This window comes from Ambystoma mexicanum, chromosome 1p, assembly GCF_040938575.1.
Source record: "Ambystoma mexicanum isolate Mex_15411 chromosome 1p, UKY_AmexF1_1, whole genome shotgun sequence".
Lineage (NCBI taxonomy): Eukaryota > Metazoa > Chordata > Amphibia > Caudata > Ambystomatidae > Ambystoma > Ambystoma mexicanum.
Window position 1 is genome coordinate 569,356,325 of NC_090921.1, and position 24,886 is coordinate 569,381,210.

The window sequence follows — 24,886 nt, forward strand, 5'->3', positions numbered from 1 at the left end:
CTGCCTTCGATTGTTATGTACTTAGGGTTACAATGGGGCGGGTGAAGAGGGATAAAGAGCAGATCAAGAAGAGGCATGAGGCAGTGAGGTAGATTGCAGAGGAAGAACGGAGAGAGGGCGAGTAGGCAAAGTGACCATTGGACAGATGCCGAGAAGTAATACCATGGATGGCTTTGTAGACTATGAGAAGGAACTTGAAAACACAGTGGTTGTACATGGAGAGCAACCAGTATGTTGTCAGTAGGTAGAAATGTGTCAGTCCGAGTAGCGAAGTTGAACACATTTTGTAAATAATTAACTGCTTAATACGAGCAACTAAGGTGGTGGCAGTGATGAATTGTTGCAGTCGGAAGTCACTATTAAAGAGTGCCTCATGGTTGCAATCCTTGGGCAAGAAGGTCGGGTGGGAAGGAGAGGGCAGGGGATGATCACTTTGGAAACTGGGAGGAAGAAGACTTCTATTTTTGAAGAGTTCAGTATTAAGCACAGAGAGCTAGTCACTGATTGCAGTGAGATAGTTTGTAATCCTTCTTGAGATTGCTGGGATGAAGGAGGGAAAGAAGAAATGGTTGCTAGCAAAGAGGTGATGATAAAAGCCAAACGACGAGATCAGCTTTCCTAGGGCAGAGGCTTAAGAGTGTGAGGGGCAGAGGAACAAGGTTCTGGATCAAACCTTATTTTTACAGCAACAGTCAGTGCAGGATGATTTTACTCTCTATTCCAGATCACCAAAACGTTTCAACAGCTGGGTATACATGCAATTTTTTTCTGCACATGTACTACATTGTATTCCGGTGTGATGTTACTGGCTTTATTTGCTGTAGTATTTTCATGCTGAAATACTCTCCAATGGAAGACAATGTACCCCATCATTAACAAAATAAATAACTGGCAATTAAAAAAAGAACCATATTTATTAACTAAATCCTTGCAGTCTACTCATGCCACAGTAATTTTTATTTTGAAGTGTAATGCAAATACAGGAATTAACTGTAGAACTTGGTTACACGCAGGGAAAGTACATGCAAAAGCATTTCACTGACGCACACATCCAAGACAAATTAGAGACCAGTTTTACACAGAGGTGGAAGGAGGCATAAAAGAGAAAAGATCTGTCCAAGATCACAAGATATTAGCATAAAGCTAGGATTGAAACTCTTCAACTGGGTCCAAATTCTACATCTCCTCCTACATCCGTTTTGGACAAAATGTATTCCTGTATCTACACCTTATACCATATTCTGTCCATCGCTTTCACTTTGCTTGACAGGGTGAAGTACAATGGTGACGATGAGACAGAAGGAGGATGCCAAGACCCTGACCGCTAATCGAGCCGGCAGATTGGAGGCCACACATTCTGTAACATCCAAACATTTGTTAATGGCAGTTACAAAGCAATGGGTGTCCAATATTCTTTTGGCCTCTATGACAAAGTTTGGTTTCTTGGGATGCAGGATAGATCGGACATGGCCATGAGCGCTGCTGCTAGAACCTTGGTTTTTATTGACTGTGGTTATGTTTGGATGGTCAGAAAGTCCATGACCCTTTCATGAAAGGTATTTATGGGAGAAGGAAGATATTACTGGTCACCTGAATCACCACATTACGTAGGTTGCGATTCTCCAGAAGGCTCTCCAGTATCTAGAGTTTATCTTTTGCCATAAAAGACGCAAATTCCCCTTCAAGCTCCATGCTACCTAGTAAGCGGCTCTTTTGGGGTAAGATGGTAAAATACCTTATAATGCATCCCACTTCCAAAGCAACACCTACTAGGACCATGACAAAAGTGCATTGCAGAGATTTTAAGTGCCAAAGCATGGTCTATGTCAAATCACACAAAATTGTGCAAGTCTGCTGCAGAAAAAGGCCTGCTACACACATGTACCCACAACCATCCATGTCTTCATTCACAATCCGAAAATGAAATCATAACAAAAGGGATACATTAATTGGCAAATTCCACACCTTGACAAAAACACCCAAGACAAAATGCAGGGTGACTACAAAGAAAAGCGATCAAGTACACTTATGGTATTTGAGCACGGACCTAGTTTAGAGAAGCAACTGGGCGCTTTATAGAGGTATACAACAGTACAGCTGCATAAAGGAGCACTTTTCGGAGGTAACAGCAGCACAGTTCAACAGGGGGGGGGGGGTAGGATACAGAGGAGAGGTACAGCTGCACACGGTGGTGGGAGGAGAGGGGCGGACGGCATAGTGAGTAATGTTGGCGCAAGAGGTGTGGGGGGGTTGTGATGTCCTAGGTGTTGACGAGGAGAGACTCCTTGAAGAGGTGAGAGTTATTTTCTGAATTGGAGGAAGGCTAGTCTGATGCAGACAGGGGGGGTGGGGGGGAGGTCGGGGGGGGAGGAGGTTCCATAGTTGTGTGGCATAGGTCTTACATGGAGAGCAGAGTCGACTGATGTAGTCGCAATCCACATCAGCTCCAGAATAACTGGCTAATCATCCAAATATATGAGCAACTTTACTCCATGTACAGGACCCAAATTGGGGCATGATCTCTTCTACAATGGATCCGTCCCGCGGTAGACACCTGCCGCCCGGAATAGATAAGCCGGAGCTGCGGCCTGCTAGTGTACAGTGGCTCCCGAATGCGCATGGAGCTTCGGTGCAGCGCCAGTCCGCACATGGCTGTGTTTGATACCCTTGTTATGGGCGCTTCCTTTTGAGGACTTTGGCTGCTCGGTCCTGGTGAACCACCAATTGAGTGTGGCCCCGATGCAGCTCCTGCAACGCCAACCCCCCCCCTCATGTTACCCCCATTGGACCACCAAGAGACAAGAAAGACGTGGCGCTCCTGGGTGGCGCAGGATCGAGCTTGTCGGTGATGATCAAGAGGTGTAAGTGCTGGCCGGAATTGTGGTGGTACTACATAGGGGGAGAGCAGGCATGAGAGACACACACACACACACACACACACACACACACACACACACACACACACACACGCGTATGTGTGGTCATGCCTACTCTCTCCCTATGTAGCACCACCACAATTCCAGCGTGTGAGATGCGGCCATGAGCCACTGCCATAGAAGAACGCCCTGTGCAGTGGTGGTGTGTCTGGTGCTGGGTCCCTAGGGGTAGGCTGAAACTTGCTGACTGGTGGATCCCTGGATGGTGGCCGTTTCTGAACAGGGTAATTTTCCTCGGTCCCAACATTTTTGGATCACCCCCACATGTTTCAGCTGCCCCTCAACGAGGGACTAGACTACTATTGGGGACCTGTTGCTTGCTGCCATGACTAAAGATAAGCTCTCAAAAACCAGCTAGCAGGAGCAAAAGGAGGCATATGCTAGAATACCAAGGGAAACCAGCCAGCTACCGAGAGACATGTATGATGGCCTCTCGACTGCCCTGATGGATGCCCTTCACGCATGATCTTATGCATGCATTAACCGACTCCTGGTCATCTATGTAGCGAAAGATAGGCACCCTCAACACTGATGTGGATCGTTCGTTTACGTCAGATCTCTGCAAAATCTCTGCCTGCGTGGGTGAAGTGGAGACCACGCTATCATGGTCAAGAGTCAACTTGCAGAGACATTACGTCACACCAAGATCCTGGAAAAAGAATGGAGGATGAAGAGGGAAGATCCAAGAGCAGCAACGTCCGAATGATCAGCATTCCCACGAGAGCAGAGGTACCGTCTGCTGAGCTTTTCTGGGAATCTATGTTTAAAGACCTGTTAGGGCCTTCCGGGTTGTCGAACTACTTCTCGGTTGAAAGGGCACACTACCTGGCTACTGCCACGCCCTCCTCCTGCAGGGTGATGGTCACCAAGATTTTGAACTTTAGAGAATGCAACGCAATTCTACAAGCATTGTGCAAGGGAAGCTCCCTGAAACTGAAGGGTGCACAAATCAAAGGGTGCTTCTGGACTCGATTGGTTTCAAGGGGCAAAACAATCTTTTGACGTGGTCAAAAAGCACCTTCTGGACATTAACTATGCACTCTACTACCCAGCCAATTTGCAAATCCTCTATGATGGCTGGTCGACCTTCTTTACGGACCCTGAGCAGGCTCATGAGTGGATTGAACTGCACCAGAGACTTCGACCAGATCGCCAGCCACAAAGTAGTAAGGAACTGGAGATTATCTGCCCCAAGGACCCTTCGTTAAGATGCCGTCTGTCATGGATGTGGTGCAGGGTGAGGACTGGGAAACGAGAAACCCTGAAATTCAAGGTTTGCTGTCCCTGGCTAGTTGGGCCCAAAGAGGAGGGCAGACACTGTTCAGGGTTTTTATGTATGCACAGAGAGCAGGGGTTGCAGGGGGGCGAGGTGCTATTCCACAGTCAAAATGCTTTGGCTAGCAATTAGTGCTAGCTGTGGTCTCATCCAAATTGAATAGTTTGGCTTTGTTAATGTTTGAGCGACAGATACGAGTTACATAGCTGTATAGGGCGTGAGAGTTTCCCCGTTGGCTTAGTTTGATCAGTAATCAACCACTACACCAACTTAAGTTATGTGCTGATTGCTACCAGGGCTATCTGCCTCTTCACAATTTATTACTGCCACCTTAGGAGTACCGATAATGAGCTGAGTTTTTCTTGTTTGTCTTGTAACGGCAATGGCCTCTGTGATAGGGTCAAAAGAGTACCGTACTACAATTTCTTAACAAGCAGAAGACGAGACGTCTGTTGTAATCCTCCAGGAAACTCATCTTGCTGACAAGGACCACGTTTTTTCACAACTTTCATGACCTTGATTCAGATATACAGCCTTTTTGCTCAAAGTATTGGTCAGGGACTCTAGAGGGAGATTTCTTTAGCTCACTGGTTATGTAAGTGTAAAATTGTGAGAATGTATATGCCCTCCGTGCCACCGGGCATTGATTTTCGTTTGAAAATACAAGACCTGTTCTCTAGACATGGCTGACTGGTGGATGGTGACTTTAAAAACGTTATGAATAACACTCAGGAGAGGTGCACATTTAGTGAATAGGGAGTAGCCACAGACTAAACTATGTGAACTTGCAAGGACTACAGACTAGTGGATGTATGGTGAGCACTGCATGGCAACAGGCAGGGTTTTTCGTTCCACTCAGGGGCACACTCCTACTTATACCACAGTGATCATTTGCTTCATGTGAAACACTGACCTAGCAAGGGCCTCTGCTATGCAATACCTCCCCCTCTGGGTATTTCTATCACTCGACGATTCTTCTGGCTGTGCATCAACCATGGTCACGAGGCCTGGCGCTTGAACCTATACTAGTAAGAGTTTCCGAATATAAACTTTTCTAAAAAAACTATTGTGTATTTCGACTGAATACTCAGTGGAGGACCCTCAGATTCTTTGGGAGGGATTTAAAGGCAGTGACCCGGGGAGAGGCCATCTCGGTCCTGGCAAAGAAAGAAAAGGAGAGACTAGAGAAGCTCGAGAATATAGAGGCAGATTTTACTTATATCTGACCGATCCACTTAGACTCAAATATTGTTGGCGGGACAGACCGGCTTAATGCATCCGCGAGGGCATCCCACCTAACTATTATTTTGCCCCAGCAGAAAGACTCTGGATTTGGACATCACTGAAGAGGAATGCTCAGCCACAGTCACTTTGCCAAAAGCAGGTAAATCCCTGGGGTCCAATGGTTTACCGGGAGAGCTGTGAAGGTAACGAGTCCAATGCTTTCCATCTTCGACTCCACACTCCTGACGTCTCCAAGAAGTAAAACTACCTACAGCACCTCTTTAGAGGTATTCTTCCTTTCCTCTCCTTCCCCCAGAAGCTTACTGTCTCTCAACCTCTGGTTCTCTCTGGCTCGACCATTGTAAAAGACTCTTTCTAAATCTGCCTGCTTCTACTCTCTGCCCTCTGCAACTCATCCAGAACAGGACTGCAAGACTTGTCCTGGGCCTTAAGCCCCGGGATCATATCACTTCAGCCCTGAAATCTCTTCATTGGCTCCCAGTGGCTGCAAGGATTAAATTCAAGACCCATTGCATTGTCCACAAGGCTTTCTGGGGCCTGGGCCCAATTGGCCACCGATACCTTTACACATTTGGGCATTCAGGTATGCCACACTCCTGCGATTTTTCTCAATCATTATAGGACTCCTATAACGTGGACATTTCTTGCAGATGTGAAGTTCTTGTCAGCCCTTCCCCCGCTTTACTTGGGCATGCTGCCCCATTCAAAATGACTGCCCAGATGCCTTTATGTCCTGCAGAAGACTCAGGTTCATATCCCAAGAGGGGTCTTTTTAAAGACTGAACAGGCGCCAAGGAAATTGCTGTGGCAAGGTTCTCAACCCAGGATGGCTTTAGATGCCTTTTATACTTCAGTCTAGGAGAGTGGGATTGGCCTCTATGATGTCGAAAAGTAGTACTGGGACTCCCAGTTGGCGTTGGCCAATTCGGCACTACACAGCAATGGTTCCCTTCCTAATATTGAGCGCAAGTGCTCATAGACAGGGAACACCCTATCCCCGACAGGAGTGCCTAGCCCTAGGTAGTGTGTGGTGGAAGGCCTATCTAATAGGGATAGATTAAGAAGTTCTTTCCCTCAACGCTAGCAATTGTGGCATTCGAATACAGTTAAAAAAAATGTTTACCGCTAGACAAGACCACAACTAATCGGCTGTTAATACTCTGGCAGAACTGGCTATTAGATTCTGTCAGGAGACAGCTCAAGTTGATTCTGCATCAGCTGTTGTAACCTGGAGTATTGTGTACTTTAATCCACCCTTCGGTATTGCAATCACCAGGTGCGATCAATGTGGCCCACAAACTCAATGATTTAAAAATGGGCATTGCAGTCCATCATGTTAAAGTCTCACTCCAAGCGAGTATAAACTAAAGTTTGATCTGTGTGGTGTCTGTATCTCGTTTTTCAGGACATCTACAGGATCATGAGAGCCCTCGTGGTCCGTGTGGTCAACCGGTTTCAATGGCAGAATAGTTTAGGCCATCTTCTTCAGGACCATGGTTGTGTGGAGAAGCTGAATTACGGAAGCAACACGCCAAAGCTTGGGCACCAAGCACAAACGCCAGTAGGGAGACAAAAAACAATCCGAGGGGAGGGGTATCAATGAACCAGTCACTCAGTCTGCATACACATGTAGCAGCTAGTGTGGCAACACTGTTACTATCAATGGGGCGTGATTCTCTAGTTTAAAAGGGGGGCACCACTTGTGCCCATCAAGCTGGTTGTGTGGACAATACGCCTACTCAGATATCCCACCTGTGGGGTGAGGGAGACGGGAATGGAAAGTGAAGTGCTTTTTATGGGTGGCGGCCAGGAGGTTGTCTTCCTGCTGTGCAATTGCATATGGAATAAGGGGTGGTCAGTGGCTCCCTTATATCAACCAATGTGCATCTCAAAAGGTTACAAAGGCTACATGCGTGTAAAGACAAGAAAGCAGGGGTGAATGCAACAAGTAGCATGCTGGTGCTTAGAGTGCTTATCAGGTTCCGAGGTCCTACCTGCTGGATTAGCAACCTAGCTGGCGCTCAAGCGCGGAGGAGAGGTGCTGCTGTGTCAGCCAGTACATTTCAGTTGCCCTGGAGGTGGAGGCAAAAGAGGCACACTAGTACACTGTTCTACCATCAACTGAATGTTCACGTTTGATTGATATACACAATAAAAAAAATCTGTTAGCACAAAAACATCGGTTCTTCGGGAGAAGGCATGGTATTGTTTAACGGTTGGGGACGGCATTTGACTCCCCCTTGGGTTTGGGAACCCACCCTGTTTGTTCATAGCCAGGGACCCATTACATACACTATACTGCGGTGGGAATATTGGTGGACTACGTCTGGCGTCACAGCAAAATGTTCGCACACATCGGGCGGTCACTAACATAATGGGGTGGTCGGGAGTGGCAACCCCGAATGCCCCATTATGGAATACTAAAGATTTTCCTGAAACCATTAAGCTAGATTTGCCAGGAGATGGGCACGGAAAAACAGTACCAGGAGACGTGATCCTCGAGAGAAGGCTGCAATCATTTGCGTCCCTAACACCACAGTCTAAACTATGTACCACCGATCAAGTTCACTATGCGCAATTTAGGCATGCATACACAATTCCACGTGTATTCTGACCTTCCCATGCAGTCCCCGCTGGAGGCCAATATTAATGACGAGCTCATCCCAAGGCCATTTCTTTGTTTTACCAGGTTATTCTTAATTTGAATTGGTGAGTCCTCTAAAAACGGAGGATTGGAAATGTGCATTGTTGCCCCCTCGAGAAACGGCCATTCCGCCTCAACTTAAACTCTTCCATATGAAGGTCATCCATAGAGTATATTATACTTGCAATATTCGATTTAAACGAGGCCAAGTCCTGACTCCTGTATGCCTATAACGACTTGTGTCAAGGGGCATCTTTCATCACATGACTTGGTAATGTCCTGTAGTACAAAACTGTTTGTTTGGCGTTCTATTTCAAGGTGCCTGTCAATTACGATCAGCCAACCAGTGCCGTTTGGCCCAAGTTTAGCCTTGCTGGATATCTGGGGAGGAACTGCTTCTTCGCGCATGAGAAACTCTCTGTTGAATGCCTTAATTAGTGCAAAATGTAATATCGCAATGAAATGGGACACCTGTGACCCGCCCACAAACTCAAGGTGGGGACGCGATATGGACATTTACTTGTTGAGGGAAGAACATGTATACAAGCACCGGGGTTGCTCCCAACGGTAGGCCAACTAAAAATAACAAATGTCTTGTGGTTAGCATTGCTGGAAATTGTGCGATAAACATCACATGTGTCCATCAAGACGTTTGTCTTGTTTGATGCTTACCTTACTGATCGTTTTTCTTTGATTGTTTACTTTCAAATAGCTGTTTGTTCTCGTCTTTTTTTTTTTTTTTTTATTAAACAAAACTAACAAAGAATAGCAAAAAAAGAAATAACATACATGCAGACAGATGAAACGAAGGAATGCATGGCTGACAAAACGACAGGTATGTGAAAACAGGAAGAGCCGGGTTTGGATGATTGGTAGGGATGATGGGGCACAGGAGGTTTTGTGAGGGAGCCTCTTTCAGGGGGCTGACATTCCATAATTATGGAGGAATGGGCACAGACATATGTACTAAGCAATATGATAAGGCCGTGAACTAAAAGTGGAGATAAAAGGGCGTACAAACCAAATACATATAAGACTCATTAATCTACAGCTTCCTGCGACCAATTTCGTTTTTTTTTCCTATTTTTTTTTTTTAACCATCAGACTCTATAGGCAGTTGCTTTTAGACCACATCCTCAACATCACATCCTCCATCTAAACTCCCAAAATGTAACTATTTCCTCTTCGAAACCCACAGGATGACTGCACAAGTCAGTAATTGGGGTTAGATGGGTTTTCGTAAGAGTTTTTTTAAACATGCTTTCCTTTGCAGAAATTAAACATAAAAGGCCAGGGTGAGAATCTTGGATAAAGATTTTGGCTAGGGACTATACCTGGCTAGGCAATATAGGCTTTGCATGGGGAGGGATAACGATTTCCCATCCTGCACTTACAGGTTACCTTTAGTTTGGAGAATGAACCGAAGTGAAGCACCCTTAGGTTTAACACTGTTGTCTTTTCAAACACCCATAAAGATGCTGAAGTATTGCATTGTACAAGTCTATGGTGTTTCCTTAAATTTTTTCAAACCTGATGTACAGTAACCCCTTAATGCCTGCAAGTTCCAACATTACATGAAGCTAAATTTGCTGTGTCAGCATAGTGTGGGAGTCTGCGACAGAAAACACAGAGTGCTTTCAAAACATGAGATTTACTTACATGGTACACGCACACACATCTTGCAATTCTACCACACAAGTAAATTGCTCTGGACGAGTGCAGCATAGAGCGTCTTTTCCTGCCGTATGCCTCCCTCTTCGATTATCTCAGCTGAACACAGATCCCATAGCTATGCATGAGTGGGACTTTCAAGTGCTCCATGGAGCTACAACATTGAATAAAAAGTAAATGTAAGCATCTGTTCCTCTTCATTCCTAAGAGGGATAGCATGAAAGTAAAATGTCATCCTCGAAGCGATGGAAGGAAAAGACTACCTACGAAGCGCAGCTTGGCTCCAAGCATCAGAGCCTCTGGTTTAATGATCAAAAAAGTACTTCCTTCGTTCATAGACGTGCCCCCAGTTCCCTCAATTCAACGAGCAGAGGTGAGTTCCACCAAAAACTGTTTTGAGGGAAACCTACTAAGTCAGTCAGACTCCAGTGATTCAAAAGAAGGGTATTGAAGGCATAAGCGATCCCACGAAGGAAGGAGACAGATTTGGTCCTGAAAAAGTTACCCTTTCATACATCTAGACAGACACCAACACAGATGTTCCTGACAAACAGAAGACTGAAGCCAACCATGGTGGTACATTGAGACCGGAGTGCAGAAACACGAGCCACTTTTTTTAAATATATTTTATTTTCGATTGAGCAAAATTAATTGTAAGTGAAATATAAGAATCATGCAAGTAATCATTGCCATTTCAAATAATCGATGACATTATGAGCTCATCAAGTAATTACATAAATCTATAACCCTGTAAGAAACGTACAAATATTTAACACATACAGAGAAAGCACATAAAATACAAAACTAAAAACAGACATGCACAGTACAGTACAGTTCTGTTCCTTGTCGAAATTGAATCTGTTCTGACCAGGGCGAAAAAGGATTTTCATAATATTGGGGTAATGGCACGGTAGGTCATCTAGATGCCTGAAGATAGAGTGAGGCCTCACATTCCTAGCCCCATAAAGTCTAGGCATGCCCTTCCTGTTAAAACCCTGACTAGATAGGCTTGGCAGGAGAGGTAGAAGAAATACTGGCTGCACTGCAAGCTGCCAGAGGAAACCACATCTTCTTTGACCAATTTGCCATAATTGTGATCATGAGTTGTTGCTTCTCCCTCATCTGTGCCAGGAACCTTTTCATCAGTGGGTGGAGGGTGGAATGCATAGTGGAGGCGGTTGAGCCACATCAGGGACAGGGCATCCACTCCCCAGGTACCCTGCTCTAGAAATCTGAAGCAGAAATTGGGGGTCGGGGGGCTGACAGTTGTCCCTTGTGGCAAACCGACCCAAGACGGGTTGGTAACACCTCAGGCATATTTCCCTTAATGCATTCCTAGAGAGCCAGCTGTTCCGATGGGAACACTACTGTGCTGATCAGTCAGCATGCTGATGACCCCCCCCCCCACCCCAACCCAACCCAACCCCATATAACAGAGGCTGAAATTGACAAAAAAGTGCTCTTCCACCAATGTCCCCAGATTCCTAGGGAGGATTGCCTGGGAGCATCACCTAGCACCTCCTCCAACCCCCTCTCCTCCCCCACCTGCCTGTTTATAGAAGCTACAGAGAGCTGGTTAGCTTTCTTCACAAGTGTGGCTTGTCCCCGAAGATGGGGCAGAAGTGCTGTAGAGCAAGAAAAAGTCTGAACGCTCCCTCCAGTTACCATTGCCGGTTCTCTTTTGACCATAACCCCTGATATTTCCCCCATTGCAAAGCACTTCGCGCGCACACACACACATGGTATACATTACTCACCGTAATCGCATTTCTGTTGCTTGCATCTGCTTAGATTCACTTGCTATGCATATGCCGACATCTAGTGGTAGTCAGAGTATTACATGATTTTGTTTTTGAAACTCGAAAAGGGACGTCGACTGGACATTTCAGTAATACTATCCCTAGTGCGACATTCACTGTACCCATGGTCCTTCACGCATCAAGGTCCCTCAGATTGTTTTGTTTCCGACATGAAGTAACATTAAAACGTGAATACAGATGTAATACAGCAGATAAGAAGCAATAAAGCCAGAAAGACATCTATGCACCTTCTACTGCAAGAGGAGAGGAAGGGTGGGTGCATGTGAATCTAAGCAGATACAAGCATCAGAAATACGATTACGGTGAGTAATGTATCCCTTCTGAGGCTTGTGAATCTGCTTAGATCACCTGCTATGCATAGATTAGCAAGCAGTATCTGGAGAAGGAGGTGGGTTGCGGGAAGGTGCTGTGGCAAATAGATGTTTTAGCACTGCTTGTCCCATTTGTGAATCTGCTTTAGAATGTGTCTCAATGCAGTAATAGAGTAAAGGTATCTAGCATCTATAGGGACGTTTGCAATAAATGCCACAGTAGTGTGTACCTCTGGTAGAGAGCTCTTGGTGTGAAAGGCAGGGATTTCTTTGATAAATAGTTGAGCTGAATGCACTACATTTCAAAGAACACCATCTCCAAATTGATAGTTATCACCCACCCTTGCCAGGTGCTATGGAGACAAACAGTTGATCTATTTTCCTTAGTATTTTTTGTTTTGTTTACATAGTACAAAACTGCCCTCCTTACATCCAGTGTATGGAGGTTTCTCTCAGCTCAGTTGGATGGATTCTGAAAGAAAGTGGGTAGTTTAATGGATTGGTTAAAAAGGAACTTGGAATACTTTCCCCTAAATTTATATCCAAGTACCACCTTGTCATTGTGGATATCAAAGAAAGGGTCTTGCACTGACAATGCTTGTAGGTCACTAACCCGTTTTATTGAGGTGATGGCTACTAGGAAAGCAGTCTTGCATGTTAGGTTTTTGAGGCTGGATTTGTGCATAGGCTCAAAGGGTGGATGCATGACCTTTGAGAGTACAACATTAAGATCCCAACCAAGAGGCGGGTTGGAAATGGGAGGGTAAAGTCTATTTACTCCCTCCATGAAAGCCTTAATAACAGGACATTTCCACCAGGACACCTTGTTTTGTGAAGTGGTGTACGTGGATAGAGCCGCTAGGTGAACCTTAATGGAGTTAAATACTCGGCCAGTGTCTAGCTAGTAAGTAGAGCATGTAGTGAAGGTTTGATGGGGTACATGCAATTGGATTCAAAGTTTTGGTTCGGCACCAGATCACATATCTATTCCACTTGTTGGGTTTGCGTGCCTCCTTGAGGATATCCGTACACCTTTTGAGGTAATTTTAAGTGTCCAAACTCCATCTTCAGGAGCCGGGCTGCCAAGTTCATAGACTGAAGATGTTGGTGGAGTGTGCCCCCCCCACCCCCCACCCGTGCTGGGATAGCATGTTGTAGGGGCACAGGAGTTTGATCCATTTGCACATCGCCAGATTGAACAGATGTGGGAACCACTGTTGTCTGGCCCACATATGGGCTATCAGGATTAGTGTGGCTTGTTCCTGGTGCATCTTGTGCACTATTCTGCTGAAGAGTAGTGTTTGGGGGAGGGAGGGGGGGGGGACAGAGGGGAGAGGGGGTCAAATTTCCCTGACAAGCTGATACACAAGGCGATCATCTTGGACTCTGGTTGAGGAAGCCTGGATGTGAAGTCTGGGAATTGTGTGTTTAGGTTTGTGGTGAACAAGTCTAAAGGAGGATACCCCACAGGAAGAAGACTGTCTAGAATTTCTCTGCTGAGTTGGCACTCGTTCTCCTCGGGTAGAGGATTTCTGCTCAGAGTGTCTGCTAGAGCATTGAGTTTCCCTGGAACATGTTCCGCTTCAGTGCCCACTTCCAACATTTTTGGGATAGCCTGGACAGACTTGGAGAGTGTGCCTCCCTGCTTCTTTATGTAAAACATGGCAGTGGTGATATCTGCAAGGACTTGCACTGTCTGAGCTGCTAGATGCAGCGAAAAATCTAATAGGGCTTGGAGTACAGCTAATAGCTACAAAAGATTGATGTGGTTTTGGGCTGCTTGTCGGTGTCCACAGGCCATGCACTGTGTGGTGAAGGTAATGGGCCCCCCCCCCCCCCCATCCGGAGAGTGAGGCCTCTGTTGTAAGTATCACTTGAACTGGTGGATTGTGAAAGGATTGTCCCCTTGAACAGGGTTAGCGAAACAACCACTAGATCGTCCCACTGACTGCTTGACTGAGACCATTTCGCAAACAACTCCTGCACTGGGCACATGCGCAGCCATGCATGTGGAGCTAGATAAATGCTCAAAGCCACCTTCCGAAGCAGGACAATTGCCTTGTGTACAGTTATTTGGCGACCAGTGAGACAGAGGTATCTGCAGCAGCATGTTTTTAACTCTTTCGTTTGAGGGGAAGACTAGCCCCTCTTGTCTTCATGATAGCTCCTAGGAGATGCTTGGAACAAGGCCAAAACCCCAATTGGAACACAAGGTTGATTGTTCTCCAGGTATTACGTTTGCAAAATTTGAGGGGATTCCAACAGTCCGTCGTCCAGATAAGGGAACAATGGGATAGATTCTATGCTTAAGTGCACCGCCACTACCGCCAATACCTTGGTGAATACCCTTGGAGCTGAAGCAATGCCAAAAGGGAGCACCTTGAACTGGTAGTGTTGATTTGCTATTTTGAAGCACAGGAATTATCTGTGTACTGGGAACATTGAAATATGCCACGTAGTCCTTGTTTTAGGGGGGGGGGGGGGGGTTACCTTGTAGAGTTGTCATACAGAACTTGGGTGGCTTGACATATATGTTTGCAGGACTCGGGTCTAGGACAGGGCACATTGTAAGATCTTTCTTTGGCACAAGGAAGTAAGTTTAATAGATCTCCTTGTTTATCTGGTTTGCCAGGACGATTTTCTATAGCGTCCTTTTCCAGCAGAATTTTGACCTCTTAGCAGAATGAGAGTTCTTCCTGCGTACTTTGGCTCCGTCTTGGCAAGTGGCTGGATGGCGTCTGAGTTCTATACAATAACCCCCCCTGCCACAGTGGATAGGACCCACTTGTCTGAGCTGATACCCGCCATGCGTGGGTAAATTGAGAAAGGAGACCTCCAACTGGAGAGGCATGGGAGGGGACCTGGAGTGGGTCTTCATTGTTTTTGGGGGTCGGGGTCGGGGGCTGGGGCTGGGGCTGGGGGGGGGGGGGTGGAGCCCTGGTTGAGGAGGGAAAATTCCAAGGGGAAGACTGCCCCTGCAAGGAACCCCAAGATGACGTTTGTCCACCTGGACTATAGCTAGAGGATCGTTGAGAATTCTGTGTGTGTGAATGCGCCTCTTTGAACAAAGGGCTCGTTAGTTGTCCAAGGGACTTAATGGTGTCCTACTCTTCTTTAGGACTTTTAAATGTGCCCTCTACAGCTTTCCCAAATAATGCGTTTGATCCAATTGGCATATTGAGAAGGGTGACTTAGTTTCCAGTTTAAAGCCGTATTGTCTTAAACAGGCATGGCATTTAATAAGAATGCCCTCTGCTATTATACAACCAGCATTATCTGCGGCGTTCAGGTTATTTTTCAGGATGCAGTTGGCCACCCGCTTACCCTCAGACACAGTTCAAGAGCTGTGATTTAAATGGCTCTGGGACGGTTTCAATTTGTTGTAGCATTTTGCCCCAACTTATAGCAGATGAGTGGTGTTATTTGCGATTCTTACTTAGTATGCAGCGGAGGAAGCTACTTTCCGGCCCAGTGTATACATCTTTTTGCTCTCCTTACCAGGTGGGTCCTCAGCAGAGGATAGAGGAGTGTTCGCCCTCTTTCTCATGGTGGTAACGACGAGAGAGTCCGGCTTTAATTGACCCCTGATGTATAAAGGGTCGGAGGGGGCTGGCCTGAACATTTTCTCAATACGAGGGTTAACAGCCCTCGTAAGGTTGAAGGTAGAGCAGGCTGAATGCGCCGCTGAATGCGCCTCTGAATGGACTGCAGCAAGGGTACAAACTGTTCTGCAGATGTTTTATCCTCAAGATATCTTCTTGAAAGTCTTTATCCACCTGTGCCTCTTGTGTATCAATTTTGAAATCTTTGGCAGCTTTTAGGAGGAGCACATTGTACTGTAGCAGATTAGCCACAGGGGAGTCAGCCACGCACGGGTTGGTCAAGATATTGAAAGATGCAGACGTCATCATCAAAATACTGGTCAGGATCATATTGGTCCCCTTGTGAACCAGGATCTTGAGAGCCTGAATAGTCAATATGGTAAAGGTCCTGCGAGGTGCTGGACTGGACGGGGTCTACTCGTAGTTTTTTGGCAGCAGGTTGGTCTTTAGCTGCCTCCCCTTGTAAGGGCTCTTCAAGGCTGGAATGTTGATCAGGGCGGCGGTCAAAGAAGTGTACAAAGCGTGACATTCTTCGCATTATTTAGTCAAACTTTTCTGGTGTCATTTGGGTGGAGCTAGGACAACCGGGGGGATGGAGGGGGGGGAAGGAGAAAGAGAAAGAGAAAGAGAGACTGACTTAGAATTTGAATTAAGGATTCAGAGGACAGGGGTGTCAAAGATTTTGAATTTTTGACACCTTGGACTTTAGGTGGGTACGGGAGTCTGGGACATTTGTTTTGTTAAGCTCACTCATTCTGAAGCTAGTGGAAAGGGCCACCGAAGAGTCTTTCGACACAGGTTCTCCGGCAACCTAAAGTTTGCCAGATTTATTTGCGTGTCGGGAACAGTCTTCAAAGTCTGTTTTGGGAGGCTGTTATGCAACAAACGTGAGCACGATGGGCCAGATGACAGGGATTACTTTAAGGACCTTCTCTTCGACACTGCCTGTGCCTCATATGTCGACTGTCCGCCATGGTGGGGGGACAGGATGTGGGGGCGGGGGATTTATAAAAAAAAAAACCCGCTTTCTGTGGCATACAGTTTGTGTGCTTGAGCCGCCGGGTGTAGTCTCCGTAGCAGGACCGCCGGCCTGCCTGATGAGTCAGGGGCTTGCACGCAGGAAACCGTCTGGTGGACATGGCGCGATGGTCCCAGCACTTACAGTCCTTTAATGTCTTGGGCTGAAATAGTTTTGCAAGATTTGCAATGTTTTTTGGGTTGGTCCCCAGGGAAGACCGGTTACACGCCTTGTGCGAGTCCTTCCAGGGAAACTTCCCATTACAGGAAGGACACAATTTAAAAGGTGTATGGAAAAGAAAGAATAAGGAAACAGGCATTCTCTAAAGAGAAGAAAGTTATGAACCTCCCACACTCTCCCTACTGTGAAGGGCAGAGGCCCATCGATGCTTAAGTAGGCTGCAGTCAAAGTTCGTCAAGGCAATCAAGTAGTCGTCAACGAATTAGTCCTCGAAAGCTGTCGCTGAAGATTTTGTGGCCAGCCAGTGAAAGTAAAGAAAGTAGTCTAAATTAAAACTTGTATAAATCAAAATGGGTTAGCCAGAAAGAAGGAACTCTGCAACATGTGTCCGACTATGATGGCGGAAAAAAACTATGAGGGACCTCGACGCATGAAGGACCATGGGTATAGTGGATGTCACACTAGGGATAGTATTACTGGCAAGGCCAGTCGACTTCGCTTTTGAGTTTCGAAAACAAATAATGTAATACTACGCGACTACCACTAGATGTCGGCCTATGTACAGGCAATCGTGATTACCATTTTAGGTTCAGGAAACTAGAAGGGCACTCCTGGGGTCCATTTTCAACTTTGAACAGACACTGCACTCCATCAAGGCTGCTATACCTGTAATGGCTAAGAACAAGCCCATCCCATGAGGGCTGCTATACTTGAAATGGCATATAGTGCTGGTAAAGCATCCGCATTATGTACGTGCTGCATCTGGTGAGACAAACCTCCAACTCTATAGGGGTAGGGAGGGCACAGAGAACACACTGGACAATCCAAAGCAGGAATTCGAGCAACAGGAAGAGTGACAAATGGGAGGGCAATGAGAGGGCAACAAAGAAAGTGAGAAGAGAAACCGAAGTAAATAACAGGACACCCAAAAGGAGTGAGGGATATAAGCAGAGCAAAGGAGACATTTAGAGACTAACATAAGAAAAAACAGATCAACAGCAGGCAGGGAGAGCTGGAAATAGAAAAGCAAGACTAGAGAAAGGCAGGCCAATAACACAAGTGGCAGTGCAAGAAAGAATCAAAAAGGAGTAGCAACCACAACAGAAAAAAAAAAAAGATAGAGTAATGACATGAGAGGAAGAGGAGTTATATCAACCGATACAGCAAGATATAGGAGGGGAAAAACAAGAAAAACAATAGAATGCAGAAATGTGAAAGGGTGACAAAGTTTTTTTTGATAAAACATTTATTGTTTTACATCACATCAAAACAACAACAACGTGTAGGGACTAGCACGCCTCAAAGGTCAATCATTAACAGGTTCGTATCACCCATAACATTTCCCCAAGTCTTTAGTGTGATTAAACCTCATCACCCCTGCTGCGTCTAGCAGGATCTAGGGTCCTTCCTCTTCCCACCTCCCCTCTCCCCCATATCCTGTCCGCCTTTACAGGGCAGCCTCTGGCGGTGTATATTCTGTGTTCCATCATTGCACATATATCCATATCCATTGCCCATTGCTGGGGACTCCGGGGCTCCCCATTTTTGCGCTACGTTACGCTTCATCAGTTCCGTTGCTGTGTTCAGGAGCAACCTTTCCCATTTATTAAGAGCAATCTCATCCGGAATACCCAGGATGAGAATCTTTGGGTCCAGTGGTACGTGGCACGCAAGGATCTTAAGGTCATTACATTAGTACAGGCATTAGTTCCAGAAAGTGGATTCGGGGGCATGCCCATAGAATGGGAAAAAAGGTCCCCTCTTCCTCTCCGCATCGGAGACAGTTCGGGTTTTCCACCTATATAATACTGTTCTGGGGTAATAGACTATGCAAGATTTTTAATTACACCAGCCGAAGCCTGGAGAAGAAGGCCACATCCCTTGGATGCATTAGTGCTTGGATCCAGTCTTCTGGGTCTATCTCACCTACGTCCAGCTCCCATTTGGCTGTTAATCCCGTCAGTTCAGGTGTGTCAAAGGATGTGATAGCATTGTATAGAATGGAGGTGCTTTTGGTGGGGATGAAGGCTAGTAGCATGTTGCGCTCCATTGGTGTGTAGTCTGGGATACTGGCGTTTACAGGTATATGGTTTCTCAGGGCATGGGCCAGTTGTACATAGTGGTATCGCTCGGTACCCGGGATTTGGAATTTTTGCTGGAGGGCTTGAAACGAGGCGAGTTCCCCCTCATCAAGAATGTCTTCAACTCTCAGAATCCCGGCCCTTACCCATTGGGGCCACGGGTCAAGCCTCCTCATCTCGGACAGATTGCCATTTCCCCACAGGGGTTGTGCCGTGGTCATTTTATTTTCCCACCCTACCAATCTGTGTGCTTGCTTCCAAACAGCAATAATGTGAGTCGTGGTTGGTGCGGGGTGGGGGGGGAGAGTCATCATATTGAAGAGCGTGGCTGTCCCCAAGGGTGTGAGGGGGAGAAGCTTCCAGTGGTGGACATCACTGACAAAATGGTCAAGGACCGGTTGAATGTTGTGTTGCATAAGCAGTGAGGTCCGTTGTCACCCAGATCCCCAAATATCGAAAGCCCTGCGGTTCCAACCGATACCGGTATTCTTGGGGGTTGAACTGCGCACCTCCTTTCACCGGGAAGAGAACTGATTTCCCCCAATTAATTTTAAGCCCACTAAATTCACCGAAACAGATAAGCATTTGTATCACTATAGGGCAGGACCGGGCTGGGTCCCCCAGATATATCAGTCAGGAGGTTGTCTGCGTACAAGGAAATTCGGTCCTCATGCCCTTCAGGCCATCTAAATCCTGTCCAGGCTGCATTTTGGCGGAGCCACAGGGCGAGAGGCTCAATTGCCAGGGCAAAGAGAAGGGGAGAGAGGGGGCAACCCTGTCTCGTGCCCTTCCCCAGAGGGAAGGGCTGAGAGGGCCAACCATTCACCCCGACTTCCGCTTGAACATTCGTGTAAAGTAATTTTACCCATCCCAGGAAGCCGTCGCCAAACCCCATGCGTCTCATGATTTCCCAGAGGCGGTCCCACCTGACCGAGTCAAAGGCCTTTTCGAAATCTATTGCCAATAAGGCGAGAGGGGCGTCGATGACTGGGGCTCCGTTCTAGCGCCAAGTGGAGTCGACGCAGATTAATTCGGGTTGATTTGTGTGGCATAAAGACACATTGATCCGGGTGGATCAGGGTGTGGGCCACTGGCTGCAGTCGATTGGCTAGGACCTTGGCTTCACTATTAATTAGTGAGATAGGCCTGTAAGAGGCACACATTTCTGGGGGTTTATCAGGTTTGGGAATGACCACAATAGTGGCTTTACATAGGTCTGGTGGGAGGGTGCCTTGGTCATGGGCGCCGAGGAGCATTTTGTAGAGAGGAGTTGCTATTTTGTTCCCTCCAAGCTTTTGCCAAGCTTTGGCCGGGAATCCGTTAGGGCCTGGCGTTTTCCCCATTTGGAGTTGCGCTAGGGCTTCGGCTATTTTGGACTCAGAGAGATCTGAGTCTAATTCCGCTCGCTGTTGTGCTGTCAATGATGGGAGTACTACATAGTCTAGCAGAGTCGGGTCGAGTGGTGATGTTCTCGGACCGGATCATTTCCCCTTCTGCCTCTTATTTTTTGGAGTCAGTCAGTCTCTCTCCTCTCTCTCCCCCCCCCAGGAGATTATTTCTCCACGCAGCACTGCTTTGTAAGCTTCCCACACCGTAACTGGGTTGTCCACTGCCAGTTCATTTAAATCAAAATATTCATCGGAAACTTCTGTGAGGTGGTCAACCAGTTTGGGGAACCCAAGGTGGTAGTTGTTTAGTCTCCATGTTCTAGGAGGGGTTGTGCCATGCATTTGCATTTCTATTATTAGGGGGGAGTGGTCCGAGATTCCACCGGGGAGGAACTCTGCGGATATCCCCCTGTGTAGGTCTGTGTTCGGGAGGAAGAGGTAATAGAGTCTAGAGAGGGAGCCGTGGGCACCAGAGTGGAACGAGTAACCTTTGTCTCGGGGGTGTAGTTCCCACCAGACATCGCGAAGGCCCAGGGCGGACACAAAGTTAGACAGCCTCGTGGGGGTATCCGGGTTGCGCCCTCTAAGGTGGGTATGATCTATGGTATTGCACAGAACATCAATGAAATCTCCCCCCAGTAGCCACTGATCTGGCTGGTGTTTTCCCATAAGAGTGGTTAGGTCATCCATAAGTCCTGGCCCAATCCGGGCCGGGAATATATCGACACAATAGCCAATGTCTCCCCCCCCAGAGCGAATCCAGGATGAATACATAGCGACCTCGAGGGTCCTGTTCTACGACCTGTGGGAAGAACGGGAGTCTTTTGTGTATAAGGATAAGGGTGCCCCTGGATCCCATGGTGTACCCCGTGTGGAATGTGGCCCGGTAGTTGGTTCTCTGGAAAAGGGTACAGTGTGTTCCCGCTAGGTGTGTCTCGGATAACCTGGCCACATCGTGAGAGTGTCTATTCAAGAATTGTCTAATCAGGCGTCTCTTAATTCCAGAGCCCATTCTAGGTGAGCAGCCCGAGGGATCTGGGGCGGTCAGCCAGTGGTGAGTGGGTTTGTGTCATCTAAAACTCGTGTTCGAGGGATTGAAGGATGTCTTAGTCGGGAGAGCTGTCTCCCATTGGTATGTCTTGCGGGAGTAGGATCCCGATACATGGTGCTGCAGGGTGCAATATGCACAGGGTTGTGATTGGGTGATAGTTCGGGACTATGGCATGCTCAAACAAACAAAACATCATGAAAACATTCCCCTCCTCCCCCCTCCCTATACTCCACCCCAACTTGAAGTACCTGTCGCCCGAACATCACTGATCCTCCAAACCTTAGGGGGGGTCAGGTCACACTTTAATGTCAGGAACAATGGAGAGAAGAAACAGTCTGCCCCATTTCCTGCGCCATTTGGTCGAGTTTCTCGTGTTGGAGCAATCCACCCAGCAATGAAGCAAGTTCGAGGAACAGCATATCGTTGCATAGCAGCGATCCATGAAGCTCCTTTGGTGTAGGATAATTGCCTGCTCATCTTTCATTCTGGTTCACTCCCTGTTCCGGGGCTTGCAGTTCTAACCTTCCAGGATCTCTTACGGGTGAGGGGCAGTCCCGTCCGAGCCAGGGTCTCCCTCTGTGTCTCGTCGGTCTCGCATTCCAGTCGCATTCGATGTGCGTTTGCACCCACTTCCATGCCTCCTACGGGTCGGTAAAGTGTACTGTGGATTCCTTATGATAAATGTTAAGCTGTGCTGGAAAGAGCAGCCTGTATTTGACGTTCATGAGGGATAGCTGTCTCTTAAGTGGTTCAAAGGCTTGCCGTGCCCGTTGACCTTCTCGGGTATAGTCCGTAAAGAATGTGATTCGGGATCCATTGTGGGTAATTGTCTCGTTCGAGCGCGACAGCTGGAGGAGGGCGTCTCTGTCCCGGTAGTTGAGCAGTTTAGCGATCACTGTGCGGGGTGGCGCTCCCAGGATTGGCCTCCCTGAGGGCATCCTATGGGCTCTCTCAACCGAAAAGAATTTAGGGAAAGAATGGGGTGCAGAGATATCTGCAAGCCACTGTTCTAAGAATAGCTCCATGCTGTGCCCTTCTCCTGGTAGCCCAAGAATGGGCACATTGTTGCGGCGAGATCTGCCCTCTCCTTCATCGATTGTAGATTCCAGGGTTTTCAGGCGGGTCATGGCTTGCGACAGTTGTTGGTTGACTCCTCTGATGTTGGCTTCCGCTTCAGAGATGCGGTGTTCCGCTTCTCCTGTCCGGGAGGTGAGTTTTTGTCATGGCATAAAAAGGAGACGTCTTCCGCGATACGGTCCATTTTATTCTCCATGGAGGAGTGCGGGCTAGCAATAGCGGCCATCACGTCCCTCAGCGAAAGATTGTCCTCGCCTGTGGGAGATGTCGGTGCCCGAGTGGTGGCGACCGCGTATTGATCCATGCTACTCTGCGTGGAAGTTTTCGTTTGTCTATCTTTGCCCATGGCACCGGCAGCGTGGTTTCCGTGCCTCACTGTTGTAAGGGTGTTCCTTATTCTGGTTGCGGAGGTACGTGCAACTGTGGTTTTGGGCCCCGGAACACTCCCTCACCCCTTGATTCCAGTCTTGTTCTGGTTTTCAGTACCAGTATTCCCGTTTGAATCGTCCCTTTCCTGCAGTTAGGACTCGGAGCTAGTGGGGCGTTGCACAGGCGTAGGATGGATCCCATGTTTAGTAGCAAGTACTGCGGGTCAAGAACAGCAGGTCTTGAGGGAGTCTTCAGTGTCGTTTATATCTTGGTGCGTTTCCGGGGGAAATCAGGCCTGTGTGATCAGTCTTGCGCCTAGCTAATTCCATACCTCCCGTACGGGAAGAGTCTCTGGTGTGCACCCGGTGGATTCTTCCCCGGATGTATTAAGGTGGGCCCACGGACCAGGGCATGTTTTATATTAGTTTCAGGCGGTTCTCTTTTAATTATGAGTTTTCTCCGCTTGGTGCCGTTCCCATTTGTCGCACAGTAGTCCTCTGATCCCCCCCCCCCCACCCAGTGCAGCTGTGGGGTCACCGCATCGGGTGGGTCTCGTTCCCCTCCAAATTCCCCTTCGGTGTCCTATGGGGAGTGGGTGGGGGGGCGGGAAGGGCAGTCACGCCGCTGCAATGGGCTTCCCCGGAGGCTTATGTGGTGCTGGTGTCAGCGGCAGCGCACACTTCCCTCCGCTGAGTAGGTGGGGAGGGAGAGGGGGTCCCCTCACGGGCACAGGGTTGTGTCCGCGGCTCTCCTTCAGCGCAACGCCACGGTTCTGTGGAGTAGTGTTCAGAGCTTCCCGAGCACTTACTTGGTGCTGTGTCGGCGGCAGCGGGCTCCTCCCTCCGCCGAATATATGGATGGTCCCTTGAAGTGCACCCTCCGGGGAGGGATGGGGCGGGGGGGGGGGGGGGGGGAATTCCCCTCTTGGGTCTTGGGCCGTTGCAGCGGCTCTTTCAGTGCGGCACCGCGGGATAATGTTCGGAGCCGGGCAGTGTTCCAGGCAGTTGAGCCCCGGGGCCGCTCCCCCACGGCGCAGCAGGGCCGTCACTCGCCGATTGCCCCCGGAGGCACCGAGGGTATCGAGGCTGCAGGTCACATCGCAGCTCGTCGGGGGAAACATTCCCGGCCAGGCACCATGCGGCACGGTGGACAGTCATAATATCGAAAAAAAAATGTCGACAAAAAAAATGTCGACTTTCGTTTTTTTTAATTATATATTTATTTTAGCGGTTCCGGAGTAAAAAAAAAGGGAAAAATTTAAAAATAAATTAAAAAAGGGGGGTTGGGTGGAACCCCCCATTTAAAAAAAAATGCATTGAAAAAAAAAAATCGACATTTTTTTTTCGACATTATGACTATAAACCATGCGGCACGTCGCTGCATGTTCTCACCCCAGCTCAAGCACAGGATCTGTTTGTGTGTGCTGGCTTCCCTCCGCTGTACAGCGGCCTTCCCCAGAGCACGGGCTATTGAGAGCGGGGCAGGATTCCCTTCAGTCCTTGGGTGCCGCCGGCGGACGCCTCCTGGTCTGTTTCGCTGCGGGGGATTTCTCTGGGATTCCGCCGAGTTGATGTACCAAACTTGGCTTGTAGAGGGACCAGGCGGTCAGGAGTCGAGTCGGATCATTTGTGAGTCATTTTCACACTAAAAACCAGGATATTGTGCAGGATTTGTTTGGCGCCTGCAGGAGCTCCCTGGGCTCACGTCTCCATTGCTCACTAGCTGGCCATGCCCTCCAAGGGTGACAAAGTAACAGACCACAAAACGTGGCATAGCAACACTTAACAGTGAGAGCCAGAGCATCAGTAAGTGGGAGACTGGGAAAACCAAGCAGCAAAGGGAAGGAGAAATGGAGCAAAACTATGGAGTGGCTGTCAAGCAGGTAGTGGTAGGCAGCAACAGTTGGCCCGAGAGGCAGAGAAGTGATGCTGGCAGTGTGAGGGATTTGAGGTATGATGTTACACGCTGGCATTTCTATTAGTTCTTAACATGGCTTTGGTGCCCAAGTATAATGAAGATGAAGCTGGGTAGTACACACCTACACGTTTTGTGTCACTAATGTTTTCAAACAATTAAATTATACGCACAAATTGGATAGTAGTCTGGCAGTTCTTACTCTCTTGCGAAGGAGGAAACTCATTTTTACTATGGAAATTGATTTACTCTCCAATTCTAAAAATTGGGAGCAAGATACTCTCACGCCAAAATCCTATATGG

The 24,886-nt window shown here is 47.8% G+C and overlaps 1 protein-coding gene across 3 annotated transcripts in view; it reads right to left on the reverse strand.

The window, feature by feature from the left end:
• The window catches only part of MOB3A (MOB kinase activator 3A), a 269,915-nt gene that overhangs the window by 198,933 nt on the left and 46,096 nt on the right, over nt 1-24,886 (reverse strand). The window contains exon 2 of one of the 3 annotated variants that reach the window (XM_069649509.1): nt 7,452-7,529. The exons of the other annotated variants lie outside the window; for them this stretch is intronic. The gene's annotated coding sequence lies outside the window, so the exon portion shown is untranslated. The remainder of the gene's footprint in view (nt 1-7,451; nt 7,530-24,886) is intronic. 3 annotated transcript variants of the gene reach the window in all.